Genomic DNA, 6,850 nt, shown 5'->3' with positions numbered 1-6,850 from the left:
ACCTTTTTGAAAAAACTTGTTGGCAGGACATCTAAACAGCAGGAGGAGGAGTTCAGTTGACCTAAGATGTCCTCCAGGTCTTTGCTGTTAATAGGTTGAAACTGTTTCATGGTGTTTAAACAGTTTTTTGGTGGACACAGTACATATCCTGGATCTGCTGTTGATGTACCAATTGCTTGTCTAATTTTTTGGATTTTTTCAGTGAAGAATTTGGCAAAGTCATTGCAGGCCATGGTCGAATGAAGTTCAGCTGCCACTGACACAGGAGGGTTTGTTAGCCTGTCAACTGTAGAAAATAAGACCCGAGCATTATGGCTGTTTTTAGTGATGATGTCAGAGAAGTAGGACCTCCTTGCATTCCTCAGTTGTAAATTATAATTGTGAAGTTTCTCTTTATAAATGTCATAATGAACCTGGAGGTTTGTTTTTCTCCATCTGCGCTCAGCTTTCCTACACTCTCTTTTTTCATTTTTCACCAGTGTGGAGTTTCTCCATGGAGACTTTTTCCTTCCAGAGATAACCTTCACCTTAATGGGAGCAATAGTGTCCATTACATTTAACATGTTAGCATTGAAGCTATTGACGAGCTCATTGACTGACCCTCTGGGCAGGTCAGGTGTTAATGGGAAGACCTGGTTAAAAATTGCACTACTGTGTTCAGTTATACACCGTTTTGTGATCACTGTTGTTGATATATTTGTGTGGGCTGAGATTTTACTTTCAAAGAAAACACAGTAATGATCAGACACGCCCACATCAGACACAGTAACCTTTGAAATGCTCAGGCCTTTGGAGATCAGTAGGTCAAGAGTGTGTCCTCTATTATGTGTGGCCTCTGTTACATGCTGAGTCAGCCCAAAGTTGCCCAGAGTGTTACTCAGGTCTTTAGTCCCTTTGTCCTGAGGGTTGTCCACATGAATGTTAAAATCCCCAGCAATAATTACACAGACAAAATCAACACAGATCACAGACAGCAGTTCACTAAGGTCATTAAAAAAGTCTGTGCAGTATTTGGGAGGCCTGTAAACATTAAGAAACACAACTTTGGATGGGGCCTTCAGCTGTAAAGCCACATATTCAAAAGACTGAAAACTTCCAGGAGATAGCTGCTTACATTGAAATGATTCATTAAATAAGACAGCAACCCCTCCTCCTCTCCTGCTCGCCCTGACCTCACTGATAAAACTGTAGTTAGGAGGGGTCGTCTCGATGAGAACAGCTCCACTGTTACTTTGGTCCAACCAAGTTTCAGTTAAAAACATAAAATCAAGGCTGTGCTCAGTGATTAAATCATTAATTAAAAATGTTTTCCCAGCTAGAGATCTAATGTTTAATAAAGCCAACTTAAGTGTTTTAGAGGTATTACTTGTCCCCTCGTGTTTGGGAGCAGTCTGTGGCACACAAGGTATGTTTACTATGTTTAAAGATCTTTTAGAGTGCAGCTCTCTGTGTTTTGACCAGGCCACATGTCTCCTGTCACCTAAAAGTACAGAAATTTTAAAACCTTCTAGTAAACAGGGTCCCAGCTTCTCCTGGGAAAAGTCATCACTGCCATAATCCTCACAGCCCGGATCCTTCACACATCACGCATCAGACTGCGGAGACAGGGCATGAAGAGGAACTAAGGGGGGCGAGGCTGGGCAATGTGACTTCGATTGCTCTGTTGAGGGTGGGGCTCGATGGCGAACCTTTGGCCGCTCTGGTGGGGGGTTTATGGGGGACAAAAAGGGATTGGGACGGGGGGTAGATCTGAGCCCAGACCCGCTCCATCATCTCCTCAGTGAATTTCAGGTGTGGGGAGGAAAAGAATCCAGAATTAAGCGTCAGACTTCTTTTGTCTGGAAAAAAAAAGAATGATGCCTGTTTTTTTTGTTTTTTTTTTATTTGAGAGCGCTCACCGAAGAACAGGGTAATTTCCTTTTGAGAGCTGCTGACAGATTTGGAGCAGTTTGATATCTGGGTGTGAGCAGCCAGCACAGTAACACACAATATGCTCTCAGTAGTGGCTCGTTTTTAATTAGGGTGTTTTCCCCCACAAATTCACAATAAGCCCACATCAAAAAAAAATTTAAACTCACATTGAACCCAAAGTTTTCCCTAAGATGTTTAGTCAGAAATTTGTCATACTAAACCAGAGCTTGGGCTCAAGCATCAGAACCTAGAAGCCAACAGCAGTTTTACCAACTCTATTTGAATAGTGAGAGCAGGGTTTAATCAGCAGGTCAGTGGCACTGACAGGTAGTTAATCTGCAGAAGTGTTTGTATGCCAAAGAGGCTAGTGGTGACCAAGATGAGTTTAACAAACTCTTGCAGTTTTTCCCAATTTGATTTGGAGACTTTACTTGTTTGTTTCTTGAGAATGTGATGAGTATATGGGCAGTTGGGATTCCAGGAAAGTGGAGAGAGGTTGGTGGAGAGATGGCAGGTAAGAGAAGAAAAAGAAGGAAAGGCAGAAGAAGAGGTGGGAAAAGGAAGAGATAAAGATCTCCTATCTTAAAGAGTCCTATCTTGTTCTGGTTTTGTCACACATAAAATTTAACAAAAATAATCCTCATAACACATCTCTCATTTTAATCATCATTATCATAGCCGTGGGTAACAGTGCTAGAGGAGCTCAGCTCATATTTAGTCATTCAATGGGTTTTCCCCTCTGTACTTACGCTGAAACTATTTGCAGCACATTTAAAAAAAAAAAAAAAACCTCTGCAGTTGCACTTCTTCATTTTGTCCACAGGGGAGCAGCAGCGCAGCCACATTGCTGCTCTCATAGCCATCATCGTGACTGCAATGCAAGCCAAGGTTTCTTTCAAGGGCACACATCATATCTGCAAAGTCACATGTAAAGCAGGGAGAGGCTGTATGGGCGTTTTCGGCTTATCACACAGACTATGCAGTAGGGCAGAGAATGCTGAAGCTTAGTCTAGACAGTCACTAAATATCTAATCACAAATCACTCACTGACACCTTGTTGTAGTTGCAAATATTCAAGGGCGAAACCTTAATTTCCAGTAAACATAAATTGCAAGCATGTAGGTTTAGCAGATAAAGGATGTTTACTAACATGCTGACATGAAAAAAAAAAAAAGGACAGATGCATATATAACAAATGCATCTTGTTTTGCAAGAAATTCGGTTTTCAATCAAGGTAATGACAGACAGCATCCTTGCTGCGCTGCTTCTAATGAAAATCTATGTGCTATTACACATAGTGATGCATAGTAAGGTAGAAGCTGTGTTGTTCAACCTGAAAGGGCAGGAGAGCCATCATAGCTCTCCCCCAGTCTTAGCTTTTTATAGTCATCAAATATGTATGGCCCCTCTGAGTGTGTATATATAATGTATTCACAGATCTCCAGCACACTGGAAACCCTGCATCAGCAGTTTGTGTGTGCATCTTCAGAATAAGACAGAAAGCCTAATCAATAAAATGATTCATGGAAGACCCATTCTGGAAGAAAGGCGTAGCGTGAGCGGCTTTGGACTGCTTGTTCTGAATATGTCAACAAAAGTGTAATGTATTTTCATTTTAATAGAATAGAATATCTTTTTCATTGTAACATGGAACATGTGCAACGAAATTAAATGTTTTTCTCAACAGTGTGAAGATCACAACAATCATGTGAAAACCTATATAAAAATATAAACTATATAAAACCATCTACGAGATGAAACCACACCAGGACAAACACAACCCTTCTATATTCTCCCAAACTACACAAATCTCTTATTGCACCAAGCACAATTATATGGATATTGTTTTTGCAGCATTTAATGCTTGTACTGCTCTGGGACCAAAATGGTTTTTCAGTCTTTTTATCCTTTTTAAAAAAAAATTTCAGTACTATCTAAGTGACATTAACAATGTATCCCTTATGATGTCACTGCCCTTTGTTGAGGTAGCCAGACACGTATAGGTCATCCAGAGTAGGGAGAGGAGCAAGAAATTATTTTCCTGGGCTATATTGATAACCTTCTGGAGCTCCGTTATCTGTGCCGCTGTGAACAGGAGAACCACACACAGAAGCAATATGTTCAAATATGGAGCAGCAGTAGAAGGACACCAACACTCTTTTTTGCTCTTTCTGATGACCCTCAGGAAGTAAAGGAAGCTCTGTGGTGTTTATTTCCCCGAAACCACCAGAAAATGGAAGTCTGTGACTCTGTCCACATACACCTTGCTGATAAATAAAGGCTTAATATTTTTAATGTCTTCCTGAAGCTAATGAGCACTTCTTTAGTATTAGACATGTTAGAGATCAGGTTTCTGCCTCTGCACGACTGAAACAGCTGCTCCACCTCATCTTGATAAGCAGACTCCTCCCCCAAGAAATAAGCCCCACCACTGCAGTGTCATCTGGAAATTTGGTGAATGTTTTGCTGAAATCAGAGTAATCATATGTGCTCAGCACATAGAACAGACAGCATTGTGTGGGGCTCTAGTGCTCAGGCTTTTAACCAAATTTCACTGAAAATGCAAACATTTCTGTATATCTAAAAGCTTGTGCAATCATCAAAAAGAATAAAAAACAATGCTTTCTCATATATGGGTTACTAACAAAACTGAAATAATAAGTAAACTTAAAAAACTCTCACGTCCTAATTTTTAACTCTATGACTTCATATATTTTCTTATTAAAGCCTAATGAGAAGTGCATCATATTCCATGACTTCACTGTACTTTTGGGTCTCTGACATTTTGTGCAGGATTTGTATGGTTCACTAAGTGGCAATGTTGGCAGCAGGAAGTAAACCTTTTCATACTTTTAAAATGATACTTAAAAAATGTGACACTACTGTCAGTACACCCAAGAGGGCTTATACTCAGTAATGATACATGAAAGAAATACGTGCACACGCACACACACACACACACACACACACACACACACACACACACACACACACACACACACACACACACACACACACACACACACACACACTCACTGGACATGAGCCATGGGGTGGTTAATACAAGATTGTTCTGTCAGCAGAATCTTTATCCTCAAAGGATAGGTGCTGTGGATCAGTGTGTGAGACAGAGAGAAAGAAACAACGCACATTGGTGACTGACACGTGAAATAAAAGCAGTAAAAGGACCATAGTGACCCATAGAGTATTGATCACTACAGTCAGGCTACTTTAATCAACATGCACATACCAAAAGACCCACACATCTTTAGATTCACCAATCCACCATATTGCTTAGAGTCCTCCCCTTTGGTGTGGTTAATACTGATCTTGCAGAGGCTTAGAGCCAGAAATGTGACTGACATGAAGCATTTTATTTTCCTTGACATGAAATGCAAAATGTGCCCATATGTCTACTCTTCTCTTCCTCCCAAGCAAATAACCTTACAACACAAGGAGATTACTTCTGATCGGGTCAATTCCAAACTTATCCTGCCTTTCTACCCAACTTAATTAGTTTAGATTGGATGTTGCTTCTCCAATATATTTTTAGTTATGTCAATACATTTCGTAATAGTTTTTGTCCCCATGCCTTAGTTTTTATTTAGTTATCATTTCCTTTTTGTCAGAAAAAAGAAAAGTTGTTGACGAAAACTGTTACGGAACTTATTAGTTAACATAATTAATGCTGCTTATGGTTTGCACTGAAAATATTCATCTACAAAGCAGAAGTTTTGCCATCACATTTCAGAAGGTCCAACTTTTCCTTTAAAGGCAAATATTCTCCATTTCTGGTTTAAGTGGTACTTTTCAATTTCACTATCCCTTGGTGATTAGTTTTTGATTGAAGACAAGTTGACATCTTCCATGCGAAATATTGCCAATCAAAGCAATCGCAAGGTTTTGGGCAGATCACTTTATATCTCTTTACAACCAGTTTCACACTAGCAACTGCAGGTAACCTCCAGCAGCCAGTCACCTGGTCATGGAATACACTTCCACTGGTGGTTACCAGGGAGTCTCCGACTGGTCTCAATGGGGCTTAAGCAATCAATTTCACAGATATTGCCAATAATCACTCAACATCAGTCGGAGAATACACATTATACCCTTGCAACTGATGGTTGGCAGATGGTCACCAACCAGTCTGTAGACCTGTGCAACTGGGGCTGCAATGAAGCATCGATTTAATAGATAGACAGGCAGACTGAAAGACAAGTATGTGAATACAGCTTTGTGTTATTTTGTTTAGGAAAGTAAAACATTCAGAAAAGATATTTTACATATCTTTCAGGAACATAGCAGTAATGTGGCTGCTTTATTCTGGCAAGCTGGACACCAGAAAGCTTTTTCTAATTTAAGAATACTGCTTTAAGCCAAACACTCCTGGCTATTAATTAGGCTGACTTCACAGACCAGCCAAAAACACACACACATACAAACACACTATTCTCAGTCTCTAAAAGGTGGGGGTGGTGCGTCTCTTATCCCATGTATCACACTCACATTTTCTCTCTCTCACCTGAATCACAAGTCTGTTGTGCTCTGCTTTTTGCCCATACTTTCTACCCCCACATCCTGGTGTTGATGTGGGGGTAGATGTAATTTAAAAACAAATTAAAAAATATCCAGTCTGATTGGTCTCTAAACAAATGAAGCCATGAAAAAGATTAGATTGCTCCTGAAAAACTAAAATCCTATTTCCTTGCTTTTCATGCATTTATCTCTTCAATATTTGTGTGAATGACTGCACTGCAGAATGTCTGACAGCAAGCAGCTCTCTCTGGTATCTTAAATGAGAAGCTGGTTAGACAGTCAGACTGTCAGATGTAGTGCACTGGAAAATGCTTCCCCACAGGAAACAAGACACTTTGGACCTGATTCTCTGCGCTTTGTTTTTCATTCCTTTCCAGGGGCTGAGAAGGGGGTGTCACTTTAT

The sequence above is a fragment of the Diplotaxodon limnothrissa genome, linkage group LG6 (genome assembly GCF_057381915.1).
Source record: "Diplotaxodon limnothrissa isolate DT_005_m linkage group LG6, D_limnothrissa_male_GT1.1, whole genome shotgun sequence".
In the NCBI taxonomy this organism is placed as follows: Eukaryota; Metazoa; Chordata; class Actinopteri; order Cichliformes; family Cichlidae; genus Diplotaxodon; species Diplotaxodon limnothrissa.
This window is presented reverse-complemented; position numbering follows the sequence as displayed.